This window comes from Mytilus californianus, unplaced genomic scaffold (assembly GCF_021869535.1).
Source record: "Mytilus californianus isolate M0D057914Y unplaced genomic scaffold, xbMytCali1.0.p SCAF_2, whole genome shotgun sequence".
In the NCBI taxonomy this organism is placed as follows: domain Eukaryota; kingdom Metazoa; phylum Mollusca; class Bivalvia; order Mytilida; family Mytilidae; genus Mytilus; species Mytilus californianus.
The window spans coordinates 76,492,798-76,511,369 of NW_026262668.1; the positions used below are offsets into that span (position 1 = coordinate 76,492,798).

General features: G+C 32.4%; 1 long non-coding RNA gene across 1 annotated transcript; it reads left to right on the forward strand.

Moving 5' to 3' along the window:
- The first annotated feature begins 959 nt into the window (after nucleotides 1–959).
- On the forward strand, nucleotides 960–17,591 carry LOC127728227 (uncharacterized). Its single transcript, XR_007994052.1, has 3 exons — nucleotides 960–1,116; nucleotides 4,960–5,102; nucleotides 17,464–17,591. It is a non-coding gene; the product is annotated as an uncharacterized LOC127728227 (long non-coding RNA).
- Nucleotides 17,592–18,572: the final 981 nt, after the last annotated feature.

Sequence of the window (18,572 nt, forward strand, 5' to 3'; positions counted from 1 at the left end):
GAGAAAGCATTTTTACAAAATCATTATTCAGAAAAGACGATCTTGTTGATTTACATACAATCTTCCTAGACTCAATTCCACTAGCAATTCTGCACCACCGAAGATTTTACATATTGAACATAAATAAAAATATAAACTTGAGTGATTATTGTTATTTAATTTACGCCTGCAATTGTGAAGGAACATATAATACTAACCGTGCTTAACAAAATGTATGAACGCAATATAAGCAAAATTTAATATTGTCAATATTCCCAATATCTATCACAACCCAGAACAATACAAGTACGATACGGATCTTATTAACCATGATTTTTAGTAATATCTTGAATCCTACTAAACATTAAGTACAATCCTGATCCTCCTAGTATAATCCTGGATATCATAATGTCTATGGTAAAATAAAATATTTATTGACGTACACTTTTAAGGTACACCTTTCAGTCGTCGTGGAATGCTATCCAACGACATCTTTTTAATTAAAATCACGATTTCTAACGTTAATTTTGTCCATATCTGTAGATGATATATGTGGAAACTGCTTGATTTCTTTTTAGTTTTCCCTGGGAACAGTATATCTAACTCAATATATAATTTCCTGGTTTTCCAGTGTATTTGTGTTATTTAACATAATATATTTTTGCTTAACATATTAATTGACATCGCAGTTTTTTTTTTATGTACGGCTTACAATCCGATTGTTCGGAGTTATTACCGACAGGGGTACGTTCGATGCCCATTGTTCTGAAATAAAAATACCAATGAAGAAAAAATACTTTGGTACCAAAAAATATTAACTTAACAAAACTAAATCATTTAGGCCAGCTCTGATCGAGGGCATTGAAATATTAGTTTAATCTATAAATTACTTTAAATAGTATAGAAAGACACATTATCGTTATAATATTATGTTATTTAAAAAATCACAATGTTTTTATTTATCTTTTATTAGATGGCAGGGGTTCTTCTTATTACTTGGAAGTTTCGAGTAGTGATAATGCATCAACCGATCTCTCTGATTTCCTTGGAATGAAGGGCTTACACTGTGGTAATGAAGGAGGACAATTCTACAGAAATGGAAGTTTTGACAGCATTCGAAAAGGTTGCTTTAAGGATGTAAGCACTTAATTATTTTAAGTTCCATTAAACTGAATCTGAAATAAATGTTATGAGCATAAATATTTTGATATACATTCTAATTTATAAAAAGAAAACCGCATGTTGACCTGTAAATGTCTTCTAGTTTTAATATATCAAATTAATATCTTCAAGCAGGTAGGGAACTAAAAATACTTTGGATCATCACTAGTACCCAACTGTTGATATAGACGTCTCTTCATGTACGGACCTGGTTTACGGTATTTTTATATATACTTGAAACATGCTCAAAATTCAGGGGCGGGTCCAGGATGTTTGAAAGTGGGGGCGTAGCGTAGAATAGAAGTGTTCGTCAAGCGTAGCGGGACGATTTTTTTTGGGGACCTTTTTGGGGCTAAAAAACATAAAATAAGTGTAAAATGCACTAATTAAACGGTTCCTGACGTGGGGCATGTTTATTTTATAGTTAAAGTGTAAGGATTGGATATTTTTGATGCCGTATTCTCCCCATTTATTGTCTATTATAAAATGATTGAATGGTTCCAAAGCTATGTACTAATATATTTGATGTGGGATGTGTCAGTAAAAAAATGGACATGAAAAAATTCTCCCTAGCTATGTGTATGTCAGTCACTGGAATAGAGGTCACAACTAGCATCTGAAGAATGCATTGCGAATTTGTGATTCTCATCCCAGATGTATCTGATCATACATACTAATATAATTAATGTTTTACTTTATTCACTTATTAATAAAAAATGAATCCACAAAAACATTTATTGAGATTTTTCTAGTGATGACTTCTGTACAAATATTTCGTTAAAGCCGTAGGGTTTACAAGAAACATCTTTCTCTGATTTCGTCGAGTAAAATCGTCAATGATTCTGTCATAGGCAAGTTCAATGTTGTTATGGACACACTAAAGTAATAGGGCATTTAATCGTTAAAAAAATTCGCCCGTTTTTATACATATGATGCTAAAAGATTTGTTGGAATTTTTTTTTCTAATAGCAACAAAAAGTGTGGAAGATTATTGTTATCAATCCAGGTACGACTAGAATGTTTTAAGGCAAAAATCAGGGCCAGATATTATAGCTTTGGAACTTTTTTTATCATGTGAGTGGTTTGCCTTCTATTGGGTGGAATAGTGAAATAGGAGTCAATACGTCCTTGCTCCATCCTTTGTCTTCGCAATGTGTGACTGTTCTTGAATTTCAAAATGACCGAGTGACGTTTTTTCGACGTACTGGTCAACTCCACGGTAACATCTTTATATTAAAGTATCGAATTGTCGTATAAAATATACCATGTATACGGAAAATGGCAAAGTCACCGAAATCTAGTCTGATAAATCATTTTAACAGTCTTAATTAATCTAAAAAAAAAGTGCAAGTAAAAGGGGGGCGTATGCTCTCTACGCCCCCCTCTGGATCCACCACTGAAATTGGCATAAAAAATGTATCAGATACTTCTCATCAGACACATTATTTTTTCTTAAGTCATTTATTTCTTCCAAAGTCTAATTTTATACTTAGTCTGAGTTGCATTATAGATGGTCCGAGTTGTCTCCAGGTCGAATTGTCTTACTCCCAACTAAAATGCCCTAAGTTTGAACACCATATTCAACTTCATGACCACCATAACATACTAACCAAATGAAATGTGAACTACTTTGTTTTAAGTCGTAACTCTTTACCTTAAAGAATCTGGTCCTGAGTCGATTTTGAAGTCGTCAGCAAAAGATTTAAACCGTTCTCATTGCGGGCTTCCGTTGTCGTTGACTTCTATACATTTATATTTTGTGCAATGTCAATTTCATCGTGGAAAACTTTCTCCACAATTAGGGGTTCATTAAGGGATTAAAATAAGTCAGACATTTATGTTACGATTTAAAAAGCTATCAATGTATTAATTTAAGTTGCACTATAAAAACATTATTAGGTCAATGTCATAAAGATATAAACTGTTTTGTATTCGGCACTGACAAAACTGGGGAAGGGCTCGGTAAAACCTCGCCCTTCCCCAGTTTCTCAGCCTCATACAAAAAAGTTTATATTTGTCCAACATTGACCAAATATTGTATATGTATAGAAGTACTTAAAGATGACAAAAAGTTTAAGTACTGAAAAATGACTGAAATTTTCAGTACTGAAAAATGACTAAAATTTTCAGTACTGTGAAATGACCGAAATTTACAGTGTTGAAAAATGACTGAAATTTTCAGTACTGAAAAATGACTGAAATTTTCAGTACTGAAAAATGATTAAAACTTCCGGTACTGAAAACAACTTTTTCTCAACATTACCACGCGTTCCCATTTGTTAATTAAACTTTTCCTTTACGGTTTTTAAATGAGTTGTATTAAATTTGTTCTTTAAGAATCTTTTATTACTATTTAGCTTCCAGTGTATGTTTGTTTACATTCTTTTAGTAAAACTTAGCCATTCAAGTATATAAAATATATTCAGCTTTTTTTTTTTAAATTTGAAGTTTCAAATGACTTTAAACTGATAAAATGTTAAAAATGAAGTCGACAAGAAATGAGCTTTGTGATAATCTATACAGACTAGTTGCCCAAGCCTGAAATAATTAAATTGTCTACTTACAAAAGGCCTTTTTCAATTAATGTGACCGTTTTCAGCCTGAAATATTTGCCATACTGAACGTTCCAGCATGTTTTAATATGGTGTGTAAATAAAACAGCGTCTTCCAAACGATAGTTCACATTAAGTTGGTGTTCATCATGACTTTTGACCAGAGACGTTCCGAAATTTTGTATTGGCCGATCAGAACTCGGCCAACAGGGAAAAATCACTATTGACAGAGTTATTCTGTATTGGCCGAGTCGACACCATTGTATAGCACAGGCAGTTTTCATCATATTATTAATAAGTCCAATAGCAGAGTAGTTAATTAATAATAAATATTATTGTTATGCACACTCACGATTCTACAATCTGTCGATACCTATATTTTGGCATTTATAAATATTGATTTTGTTATCAGTAAATTAAAACCATTCTAAATATTATGATAATACACATATGCACATTCACGTTCTAAGTTGTCGATACCTATATTTTGGCATTGCACAAGGTCAAGTTTTTCTCTGACTGTTAATGACGTCTTTACACTAAATCCATTGGATGTGTACTAATTGATATTTTCATTCTTCGATGCATGATTTTTTTATTAGTTGTTATTGGCTTTGAACTAGCTGTCTGGAGCTGCGAGTAATCTCAAATCTGTACTTTGTGTCTTTTTTGTTGTGATGTGTATAACTTTCTTGCCAAGTCATGTCTGTGTTTTTGTTACTTGTTTTTCTGCTTTGTATCGATCTGATGAGTTAAGCCCTTTTCAACTGATTTTTATAGTTTGTTCTTATCTTGTACTGTTACACCACTGTCCCAGGTTAGGGGGAGGGTCTGGCGTCAACAAACATGTTTAACGCCGCCACATTCTTTATGTGCCTGTCCCAAGTCAGGAGCCTGTAGTTCAGTGGTTGTCGTTGGTTCATGTCTGTCATATTTGTTTTTCGTAAATTGTTTTGTTATAAATTAGGCCGTTAGTTTTTTCAATTGAATTGTTTCATATTTTTCATGTCGGGGCCTTTTATAGCCGACTGTACGGTATGGATTGTTCCCATTGTTGAAGGCCGTACGGTTGCCTATAATTGCTTACATCCACTTCATTTGAACATTGGTGGATAGTGGTCTCATTGGCTATGATACCAATAAACTGGGCTCCTATTGTGTTCACTTATCACTACACCAGTTTATGATACCACATCTCCTTATTTTTATAAAATAGTCTTTAGAATGAACTTTTTTTTTGATAAAATAATCTTTTTTTTATCATTAGATAGATATCTTCATCGGTGGGTTTTATATATATTTGAAAAACGGACCAAAGTTTGATACATTAGACATATCGGTCATCTGTAATACAACACTGATGTCATATTTATCCAAAGGAAGACTAGATAATGTTAACTGCTCTCAAAAGTAAGTGTACTATGAAGTTATGTCAATTAATTACTATGAATATGGTAGGTTTCTGAGCGCACAAAATATAAGTGTGAAATAATTAAAAGGTTATAAAGTAACATTACGTGCGACAAGTTTTGATTGCCACTCGATTTTCCTAGTGAACAACTGAAACATTGAGTAAATAGAACAGATAATAAACTTTCGTATGCAGTGCTGTATAAACTAGGCTCAATAATTCATCACAAAACAAGTTGGCGTCTTTTTATTTTTTAGTGTAAATGTATTTATTTTTAAAGATCGTAAATAGGAAACAAAATATTTTATTTTCTACAGTGATGTATACGTAAATATGATTATAGAATATATATATCTAAATTCGACGACTACCTTTCTGAACAACAAATCATAAATTGTGTAAAAATGAACAGGGTGTAGTAGGATACGGATAATAATCAAGTGCGAAAAGTTCAATAAAATGAAAAAAATTCATAACACTTTTGCATTGTTTCCTGTGAGACAAGCTCTTAATGATATTTCCGTTATACAAATATTATACCCGAATATCAATTTAAATCAAAGGCGTTAGTGAGAAATACAGAAGCTTTATACTTGTAACAGTAAAGGATAACACCTTCAGTAAGAGGTACACTGTCTCTTCCAAGCGTAATAACTATCACAGATGATATATTTATATATTTTAAACGGGGTCCTTCCATCAAAGTTTACTGAGGACAGTGACTTCATGACCCGTGATCAGCATCTTATCAGGACCACGTTAATTGCCATCATTTACCATTGGGGAACGAGACTGTTCGGCCAGAGGTATAAATTCGGACCCATATCAGCTTTCCAGGAGACTGCGTTCCCCGACCAGGTCATTCACACCTGATACGCTGATATGACCATAGCAAACCAATTAATCTACAGTCGATACAACCCCCGTATTAAACATGTACATATAAAATTGTATGCATTGACGAGATGAACAAAACCATTTTAACTGAGATATTGTTTTACGTTATATACTATGGTGGCAAGCGATTAACGCAAAAAAATGACGTTTCTGTATGTTTTATAACTAGCTTTGTTGGATTTTTCTCTTATTTAAACTTTGTAGAATACCTTATAGTTTGTATATGATACATGGTATGTGAAATATGTGTATATAGTATTGACCTTTAGTAGTTACTAGGACTCACTGACATGTCTCTGTAACGAGTTGTATATTTGTTTTAGCTGTTTGAGTTACATTTATCATCTTGTTTTTGTGACGGATTATGCTTACGTTTGAGATATTGAGTATTTTGTTAACATTCCTACTTTAACTAAAGATACCTTGTAAGGTATGTCTCATTTAGGTACTTGTCTTTTAAAATATGAGGTAGAACTCATGTTTTCCATGCTAGGGGATATTGTAACGGGTTGAGATGACTTTATAGATTTTGCGCTCTCTTTTGAAACATTTATATCGTTTTCGATTTCCGGAGAAATTTCAGATTTTAAATATATCAGCACCTGCATAACACATCGTACATCTGTATTTTGAAATGGATTGCATAATATTTCTAGCGTTTTCAGAGACTGTCTTGTTCAAAAATGTATACCACCATTTTTTAATAATATTGAATTACCGATAATTTCGTACCAAATTAAACGTTCTTAATTTTTTAGATGTAAATATTGATGATACATGTAATTACCCAACAACATATAACTAACCAAATCTACAATATACCTATCATCCCTGTGGTCATATCGTAACCGTAATGTGGATAACATTCAAGACAGAGGTTAAGGTGAAGAAATTCCTTATGAAGTGACAAAATTATCGTCCCTATGTAAAATCCATTGGAAGGCTTGTCGAAATATATAAGATCACTGACTTTATTTCAAAGTAGTACTAAGTGGTTCATATGAGAAAAAGCTGATTACCATGCTTTAAATAAATACAAAAATACATTGTACAGGTATTAGTAAAGGTTATTTTACCAATGTTGTAATTAGATCTTTGAATATAGTTTACATTGGCACTAATATCGATTTTGTTATCAGCAAACTAAAACATAACTATATTTGTATTCTTTTCAAACGGGATGTATAAAGACAAACCCACGTTCATTTTGATCTATAAAGAGGTTTTTACTCCTAACTATCCTACTGCCTGTCGATACATTTATTTTTGGGATTGCACAAGGCATGTCTTCTTTGACTGTCCATGACGTTAAAATACTGAATCCCTGGGATGTGTTTTAGTTGATTTTAGTCTCTGATGCATGAATTTTTATTATTAATTGTTTTTGGCTTTTAACTAGCTGTCAGTAACTGCGAGTACTCTCAAATCGTACTTTCTTGTTTATTTGACCTGTTGATACTAATTGTAATGTTTTTTTGTTATTTAATGTTTACTTTTTCAGAGTTATATCAGGTCTATATACCAGCTTTGATAAGTGTTTGGTATTACTATAAATTTTCACTTCTTCGTACTATAAACATCAAAATTATTTATTTTGTAAAAATATTTCCTTTCTCCATTTGAACTGTACACGTATACCTAACAACAAAATTATTTTCATTTACCTGTGTTTAAAGTAATTGCAAATGGCTGCTATTTTTGTTCAAGCATATTGTTTTTCTTGAATTGTTTCACATTTCACAGCGGTATAACATGTTACTTTAATTATTCCTCCCTTAGTTTATTTATTTTGTATTTACATTGTATCATAGATCAAATTTATTTGTTCATTGTATGTTCACTGGTGTTAATATGTCTTTTAATTGAGTTAAGCCATTTCAATTGATATTTTATAGTGTGTCGTCCTATGTTTTGATGTTACACTATTGTTTCAGATAAGGGTGCAGGTTTTGGTACCACTAAAACGTTTAAACCCGCTGCAATTGTTTGCACCTGTCCTATGACAGGAATCTGATGTTCAGTAGTTGTCGTTTGTTGATGTGGTTCATAAGTGTTTCTCGTTTCTCGTTTTTTATATAGATTAGACCGTTGGTTTTCCCGTTTGAATGGTTTAACACTAGTACTTTTTGGGGCCCTTTATAGCTTGCTGTTCGGTGTAAGCCGAGGCTCCGTGTTGAAGACCGTACTTTGACCTATAATGGTTTACTTTTAAAAAATTGTGACTTGGATGGAGAGTTGTCTCATTGGCACTCATACCACATCTTCTTATATCTATTGATGTACATTGTTGACTAAAGGATAAAGTATAATATAAAAATAACTATGTAGAAACGGCAAGAAAGGTATATGTACCTAGAATAAGCTCAACACTATTACTTATAGTATAAGACTTAAGTAATAAATATGCTTTAATACTAGGTAGCAAATAATGTTATGTAGTTTTTACGTTTGTATTATATCAAAGTCTCACGTAAAGATATTCATAATTGGAACCCTTTGTTTTAAAATTACCAATCAGAAAAGGACGCAATAGAAAACAATTTTTTAAGCGTCAAGTCAAAATTACAGTGTCCCAAAACATACTGTGTACTGTTTTGTAAATAGTGAGAGCTATTTATTTTATTTTCTATATAATAATAAACGAGCCTTTGTCGAGTTTATTATTACTTTTTAAATTGTTTAACGAGTATCAAACGATATTCAATTCTTACGAGTTGTTAAACCGAAAAAGTTTGAGTGTTTTGTATATTATTGAAGAGATGGCTTTTCCCCATTGCCATGGAGGCAACGTATATCGTTTATACCTTTGCAAGTCATCAAAGACATAACGAATAGCCACTGGAAATGTGGCAATATCGTTTCATAATGCTGGATAAGTCAATCAAATTAACGCATTTTTTGTGAATATTATAGGATTAAACGCCTTTTTAAAGGAATTTATTGGTGTATAAACTCGGCCAATTCGTTCACAAACAAATAAAAGTCCGAAGGACTTTTATGATATGTTTGTGAGTGACTTGGTACAGTTTATACACCAATAAATTCCTTTAAAAAGGCGTTTAATCCTTATAATTCTTTAAAATTGGAGATAATTTATTTTTCCACACTCGTAACCTCTATCACACGTAAATTGTATATTTGTGTCATTGAATAGGCCTGGCGCATGAATATATTTGTTGGTTAACGCAAAAATATGTACTCCATGAAATTTGCAATCTGATAAAAAATAAACTACAAAAACTCTTATTATCATTCAAACGAATGTTTTGTGTTTATTATTTAATTTAACTATTTTAAAAGACCTATTAACGCGAATTGAAAATAAATTTTGTTAACGTCGATCCGGATTGTGTCATTATCGCCGCCATCTTGCTTACATTGGTTACGAAAAGAAGTTCGGTCAACGTCGTCTATCGAAAAATAAACAACGTCAAGAACAACTACCGGAAGTCCTCTCAACAAATCATATCAACGTATTCTCTAATATGCAAATCATATAAGAATTATTTTAGAAATATCTCTTCATACGAGAAAAAGATAACGGACAATAACCATAATAGAAATTAATATTTTTTATACCATATTCGGCCCTCAAATATTGAAATGCAGTTCAAATTTAACCGAAACTCAATAGTTAACCATTAGAGTGCCACGGCTTTTTTTGTTATAATACCGCTGATTCTAATGCAATTATTTTGTATCAATGGTTCTGATTGGATGACACTAAGCGTACAATTCTCTATCTCCTTGTCTGTAACTAAGGAAGCCGACATTTTGAATTGCGGAATGTATTGACATGTAATTTCTACAATAATAAGCAAAAAACTCACATGTTGAACCTAGAAATCTTCTTTTTGTCAAATTTTATTACATTCTGAAGCGGTCAAGAAGCTAGAAAACGCCCGATGTTTACATTTGACGCCGGAAGCATACCTATGACGTCACCTAGTTTAGGGGCCAAAGAAGATAACATCTTTTCGCGGAATTTTCTTTAATGAAAATTTTACACTGAAATAATGATTGAAATTGAATTATGTACTTGTTTTGCATTAGAATAGAGATAACTGTATTGTATTTGAAGCTTTGCGGACGTCCATCGGTAGTTTTACTGTCGCAAATACCCGTTCACCTGTCTCCGCTACGCGTCGCCAGGTAAACTAAATTTGCGACAGTAGAACTACCGATGGACGTCCGCAAAGCTTCAAATACAATACAGTTATCTCTTAAGTGCCATGGGATAGGCCCTAGATTTGAAATTTGAACGGAAAACGTCATTAAATAAGCGTAACAATGCACAACGTCATGCAATTGTTTCCATCATGATCTTTAAGCAGTTTTGTTTCAATGGTCGGCGTATCTGAGTTTGATTTCTTTATGTTACAGGTACATACATGGGCAATCTAACGAATTTTCATGACATTTTCAGGCAAATTGATCTATTAGAACCGCTAAAAATTATTCACAAAGTATGCAAGTAAATTTTAGACATTCGGAGATAAAACAACATGAATATTCTGTAAAACGCAGTACAAATATATATATTAGGATGCACGTTAATACCGAAAACACTTTCTAAAAAACGTGTACTTCGAACTTTCTTTAAAAATTATATTTCACTGTCACTGAAATTTCTGCTTTATTGAAACAAAATTACAGGGGCTACGGAATTCATTTTTGTTGTACGAATCCTCAACGAAACACAAAGTATACTCCAAACTATAAATAAAAGTTTAAGCCGAAGTTTTAGTTCGATATCACACAAAATTTGAAACTTAAAGTCAGACTCTTTGACCCCAATCATACTAGCATTATTGAATCGATCTAAATGTGAATCGATCCCAATAAAACCAGTTAGCGTTCACATTATTTTTAATCTTAACTAACTCTATCGGTCTAATCTGAACCACTGCGTTCACACTACGTCTAGGTTAGTCTATGAAAAGGTATATACTATGAAATGTAGAGCGAGGGGCTTGCCCCGACGTCTTAATTTCATATTATATACCTTTTCATACACTATCCAATTTAGCACATATTTACAACTCGAGTAATCTTTTAATTGGTCTATTGATAGTTTATTTTGGCTGACTACTTGTATCACATGTGTTTGTAAAACGTAGCTCATTAACGAAATTTTGTAAAAAGCCCCTTTTTTGGACGATCAATGATTTTGAATGGGTACATATGGTTCGAACCCCACCTCTTTATCCTGGGTTTGAACCCCCTTTTAAAAATGGCTGGATCCGCCCCTGGTATGTCCCCAGATATAGTCTAGCGGAAAGTCATTAAAAAGCAACTACCAATAGATCAAATATACCAGGGTTTATGTTTGTTTTATTTCAAAGTAAAAACCAAAAGATTTATCAGAACATGTACTAGTATATAAATATATATAGGTGGCACATTCTCTTCAGACATTATAGCGGTTTTTCAATTCATGACATCGTCCTGAACATGCATTAAATATTTGCCACTGGACATTAGGCAACCAATAATCAATCAATCAATCAATTCATGACGAAATAGATCAAGTTGCCTTAATTTCCCTTTACACAATTTCATAGTACACACTTTTTTTGTGTGCGAAGTAATTGCATGAATGACAAATTATCATAATTTTAAGATGGCGTTGTACTCTAATCAAGGTTTAAAGAACCATCTTTGTTACTTTTCATTTAAATGAAAGAAACTTGCAATCGTCAAAATTTTTTTTAGATCCAAAGATTTTAATAGCAGGATATTTAACAATCAATGTGAAAACTAATTACGTAAAGGTTAGACAATACTTGGTCATGTTTTATGAAGATTTAAAGCTCAAGGCGTAGCCGATGGTTTTAAATGTTTATAAAACATGACCAAGTATTGTCTGACCAATTTAGAACATATTCCCACTTTCGAGTGACCTTACAAAATTATCCTTTCCCATTGTAATATTCAAACCTTGATAAGAATTCACTTTTTATAATGTAGTGTAAACTAGGACCCCGTTCACACTAGGACATTTAGATCGATTTAAACTAGATCGGTTCACTTTAGATCGATTTAAGGGCTAATGTGAACGCTTTGAATCGATCTTTAATCGGTCTAAACTAAAACACCAAAAGAGGTAGTTTATTTTGAATCGATCTAAAGTGAACCGATCTAACTTTAAATGTGAACGCAAAGATCGGTTTAAACTAGTACGATTGAAACGAAAAACACGTGTAATAACATAACATTCCTGTATATATCGTTGGTTTGTTGTCAAGTTAATCCATATTTCTCTGTTAACAGAAATTTGTGTAAACAAACGGGAAAAAAAAGTTGTCTTCGCGTTTGCATCAATTTGCGAAATCTGTGTCTTCTTTCCTTCTGCTGATTTTTTTTTTCAGAAACCGCAGCATTTCTTCATGTTGTAAATTCTTTGCTACAGTTTTTTGTTTCAAAATTAATGAAAACTCCAAGAACATCAGTATGAAACTTTGAACTTGTGATTCAAGAAAACAATAACTTCGTCCATTTTTTTTAAGTGTGTGTTTCAACACATAAATTTTATTAATTATTTCTATTTATACACAATATTTACAGTTTTACGGGTAATTGGGTCAGATCGATTGCATTTTTACTTGTAGTATGATCGCAGTGGTTCAGATTAGACCGATAGAGACCATCTTGATTAAAGATAATGTGAACACTAACTGGTTTTATTTAGATCGATTTAAATTAGATCGATTAAAAAAAATGCAAGTGTGAACGGGGTCTAGGTTAAAAAACGGAATGTATAACATAGGTAATGATTATTTCAATGGATGGAATGAAATAGCACTAACATAGTTTTGTGAGGACAAAAAGGATAAATTGTTCAAACATTGAGTTTTTCTTCTGCTTCAGGTAAAATTTAATACTTATATACCTTAAATTTCTTGATTTTAAAAAGCACACAATGTGATATAAATCAGCTTTTTGAAATATGTATATTTAAGGAATGACTGTAATATTTTTTTCTGTCTATGAAGAAATAACATCAAAAATTTGGTGCACACTAAATAACCCGCGTAGCGTGTTATTTTAAAGTGTGCACCACATTTTTAATGTTATTTCGAATAGACAGAAAAAATATCACAGTCATTCCTTATAATTTAATTCTAAATTCCATTTTAAACCGGAGTAAATCATGAAAAAACGTTGACGACGTCACGGTCACATGACTAAATTATGTCTATGAGCTGATAAATAAAACACCGTCAGCCAATCAGAAGAGGCGTTACACCCAAAATTAAATTATTTTTTTATAATTATAAAACTCACTCTATAAATATTTGAATTACAACCATTCAACATCAGATGCTTACCTTTTATTGATGAATGTACATGCATTGTGGTTTTTTCGAAAAAAAATCCTTTGCTTTATATATCAGCAGTCTGACATTGTTTTCTTGATAGAAAAAAAAATAATAATTGACTCGAATGTCTGGTATCAAAATTGAAAAAAAAAGATTATTTCACCTACATCTTTGCCCCCATTTCATTTTTTGTTTGTTATATATATGTACCATGATAAACATTTGCAAAATTCAAAATGTTTTTTATAATTCTGTTCTCTTTCATCTTTAATCAGTAGGCTATTTTCCCAAGATGCCTCAGGGGATTGTACATTTCGTTAGTGTAGTTATTTTAAAAGAGTTCCCTTTCATAACTAATCTACAATGAAAAGTCATTCATGTAAAGCATTTTATAGTGCATGGAAAGCCATGTACTATGAAAATTAGAAGGGAAAACACTGACTTTTCATTGGACGAGAAGGGGTGAGTATGTTCTAAAAACTATTTAATTTAATTTGGAACACAGCATTTTATTTCAAAATAGCCAGTGGCAATTTTTGTTTCAATATCTTGATTACGATACAATGAAATCCTACCATTGTGGTCATTCATGCGTAGTTACTTAGTACACGGAAAAAGTTATGTACTATGAAAATTAGAAGGCAAGTTCAAGCAATTTGATTGGACGAGAATTTGTAAGTATGTGCTAAAAGTAAAAATGCAAGCGATCTGACCTAATCAACCGTAAAATTGTAAACAAGTACTGTATATAAATAGAAGTATATAATCAAATAAACGTGTTGATACACACGCTTGCAAAACAATAATGGATGAAGTCATTGTTTCACTTGAACTACAAGTTAAAATGTTGATACTGCTGTTCGTATAGTTTTCGTTAATTTTCAGCCCTTTTATGTTGGTCATCCATTTTTTAATAAATTGCACGTGTAATTTTGCCGCCATAAATGCGCACAAATTATTTTCGATTCAATCGCACTAGTTTAGATCGATCTCTGCTTTGTCATCTAACGTTATATCAGTTCACTTTAGATCGATCCAAACTAAACTACCTCATTGGTGTTTTAGTTTAGACCGATTCAAAATCGATTCAAAGCGTTCATGTTGGGCTTAAATTGATCTAAAGTGAACCGATAGTTTGAATCGATCTGAATGTCCAAGTGTGAACGGAGTCTTTCTCCAACTTGAACTTGTATTCGATCTGAAAACAGTTACACATTTGTTGTCTTGAATAAATATTGCCTGCATTTGTCAAAATTTGTCAATATTAAATATGCTTTCTCTTTTTGAAATATTAACCTATATGTACGACATATTGTTGTTGAAAAATCTAAACTTTACAAACACAAACTTTTAACAAACTTATAACCGATTTGAAGTTTAAGAGGTTTTATTCAGGTGGCAAACCTGGCAACGGCGATGGTGGGTACAGTATTTGTATAAAGCTTTGGATTTCATCAGAGGAAAAAATGGATGCTTCATACCTTGTTTACAGATGCCTTATAGTCTGCAGTTCTGCCATATGACCATTGTCTTTGATCTTGTTTTATATCTCAGCGACAGCTTAAAAACTGTGTGGTTTATTTGCAACGTGAATTTCGCGCAAGGTCTTTATGTTCATCAGAAATAATTCATCCTTCCTTGACCTCATTTTATGGATCAACGATCAAGGTTAAGTTTTCTTATTTAAGCCCGTATCTCAGAAACTTAAAGCAAAAGTCAACTAAATTTGGTGTATGGAATGATTGTAAGGTGTACATGTCCGTTAAGCAGGTTTCATCTAACCTAACCTCAATTGCATCGTTCGTTGCTCAATTTTATGTTTTTTGTGGTTTGATCTGTTTCTCAGATATTATAAGCAATAGGTCAATTGAATTAGGTGTATGGAATGATGGTAAGGTTTTCATGTCTGTCTGGCAGAGTTCGTCTGATCTAATTTTTTACAAATGAATGGTCAACGTTAAGATTTTATGGTAACATGTACATATGTAAGTACATTCAGATACTATAAGTAATTGGTCAACTATATTTGTTGCATTTTCATAGTTCATTGGTCACCGTTAAGTCTTCGTGGTAAGATATGTTTTCAGCCACTATAATGATAGGTTTACTATAGTTGGTTTTAGGAATTATTGTTTGGTGTACATGTCTGTCTGTTCTCTGAACTTTAGATCATTTTCACGGTTCATTTTGTTAAGTTCAGAGTTCATTTAGGTCTGATTCTCAGATACTATAAAGAAAAAAGTCCACCATATTTGACGTATGGAATGAATATAAAGTTCAGATGTCCGTTGTCTACGGTTCATCTGACATTGACTTCATATCACAATTATTGTCACATTAACCTATTATGTCTGTTTGAGTTGCTCAACCAATTTTGTCAATATAACGGATCTATAAACAACTTTCATACAAGTAGAAGGTTTGGTTAGCTATAAAACCAGGTTTAACTCAATATTTTCTTCGAAAATGCCTGTACTAAGTCAGAATAATAGCAGTTGTTTTTCACTTGTTCAGTTGATTGATAGCGTTCGATATTGTCAGTTTTTATGGACTTCCCCTTTTGAATTTGCCTTAGAGTTCGGTATTTTTGTTATACTTTTTAAAACATGGATTATTGACAATGTTAAGTTTTTTATGCTTCCTAAAAAATTCAGGAGCATAAAGTAGTCGTTTTGTCCGTCCGTCCGTCCGTCTGTCCTTCGATCCGTCAGTGTGTTCGAAACAAATGGTTTCTGTAGTAACTTTAGTGTCCCTTGCTTGATTGGAATGAACCTTATACATATGAATATGGAATGAAAGAAGCCTATGGATTTTGGGATTAATAAGTCAAAGTTAAAGGCAACTGTTGCAACATAGAGTAACGTTTGGAAAAATTTGGTTTTGTGAAAATGTAAGTTATTATTAATTTTTTTAGCAATATTAATTGCTAAGTGACCTCACACCTTGCGGATAAGCCAGGGTCAGGTGAACCATCCCCGATTTGTTTATTAATATACTCTGACTGCAGGTCTGTCTGTATATTGGGTTTTTTAAAATTGAGTTTCTGTATATTGGGTTTTTGTAAATTGGGTTTCTGTATATTGGGGCTCTGGAAAGTATTGGTGACAATTTTGGTTTCTAAATACCTGAATTTTTATACTCCCCGGATCATATCGTCTTTGCTTAGTCACGTTTTTGTAAGATAACTCGACTATCCCATTATGGATTGTTACACATTTATACATGTGAAAAATTATCAATGATGGTACATGTTTATTTTGTTCCTCCAAGCATACCAGTATGATTAACACTTGGAATACACAACAGAGCATATATGAGCATATATGTATGGCAATTATTTTTATTTTCTCTCAATAAATGTGCGGTTTTGGGAGCATTTGTTCACAGTGACAACTTTCACTTGTGTGATACTTGTAGTAAAACCTTTATTTAAAGACTTTCAACATGAATTCAATCATGACCAGTAAACAAGCCGGGACATCGCAGCGTGTGCACTCTTATTTGAAAAAAAAGGTCATAACCTTAAACAAAATTTTTGTAAATATTGGATATTTTACTGTTTAATCATTCGAAAATTTTTAATTGCTAAACGTTACAGGTTAATGGAATGAGACACTGTCAATTTGGCAATTTTGTCATTGTGACAAAGTAATACATAATTATTAAAAACTCATTTGTCTGAAATGATAACCTCTTAAGAATAATTTGTTGACATTGCGAATTTGCTTGAATAATGTCAAACTTAGCCTTGTCTTTTAAAACAGGTTTAGAAAGCGAAAATGCACAAGGACATATACAAATGGGTGTCCAAACAAAAACGGCACCAAACATGGTCCTTTGAGTAAATTTTGGCGAAATGATTTTAGATTAATTCATTTTGTGTACATATATATTTACATACGATAGGTGAATTTATGGTTCGGATACGTCCAGTTATAATTTTGGCACCGTAATGTAATATAGAATTGTAAAACATTGTCTTTAAAAATTTTTATTGGAAAACGTACATTCATAATAAATGGACTGATATATTTTTTCCGCATAGAACTCGTTAGTGTATATTTAATGTAAATTTTTTGTTCAGCTACCGGTGATGTTTCTTTTACTTTTGGGTCAAATATGTTCTACTTTTTTTTTTTAGTTACAAAGAGTTCCAACTTGTATATACAAATGCTGTTAGAACATTATTCTATGCTGGAATCTTCTCAACAGTTAATCCGAGGAAAATGAAAGTACTTGTGGCTACCACACAAGACAGTGTTCCCATGAAGAATGGTTTGTTTAGTTTCTATGATATGTTTTTCTCTGATTTGTATAATACTAATTATTCTTTATATTGGTCTCTTTTATAAATGAATAACATTTAGATTAATTCATTTAATTCCTGAAAGATGTTCAGCTTTTCAACATTTAATTGAGAATATATTCCTCATAATAAATCAAATCCAAATTAATCCAGCTTAATTCGTATGTTGTTGTGTCAGCTTTTAAAATTTGCAAACTGACGGAGCAGACAAAATATTCAAATAATGTTAAACATTAATTATGTATAAAAGGATATGCGTTGGTATACGTCAATGACGCAGCGACCTAGTAAAAAAGGGACGAAAGATACCAGAGGGACAGTCAAACTCATAGATCGAAAACAAACTGACAACGACATGGCCAAAAATAAAAAGACAAATAGACAAATAATAGTACAGATGACACAACATAGAAAACTAAAGACTTAGCAACACGAACCCCACCAAAAACTGGGGGTGATCTCAGGTGCTCCGGAAGGGTAAGCAGATCCTGCTCCACATGTGGCACCCGTCGTGTTGCTTATGTTATTACAAATCCGGTAAATAGTCTAATTCGGTAAGTCACATTCGTGAAACGGGAAGGGTATTGTAGTTACGACATAAGGAACATATCCGATATCATCTGTGAAACGGTTATTCCATAACGGTCAACCAACTCGTGATGGCGTCCGTAAAATTTACGAAGGGATGACTTCAACTTCACCATTTGGAACTCTTGGTTTAATAGCTTCCTTGTGAGCAGCAATCCTCTATCAAGGAAATCATGATAAGAAACACAATCCCGGGAATATTGTATCAATTGGTAGATATATACTCCTTATGCAGGAGCTGCAGGAATGTTGCTACATAGAAATGGAAAGTTCACAATTGGGAAGCTGAAATCATCTCTTTTGTCGTAAAGTTTTGTTTTCAACCGACCCTCATTGTCAATTTCTAGATGTAAGTC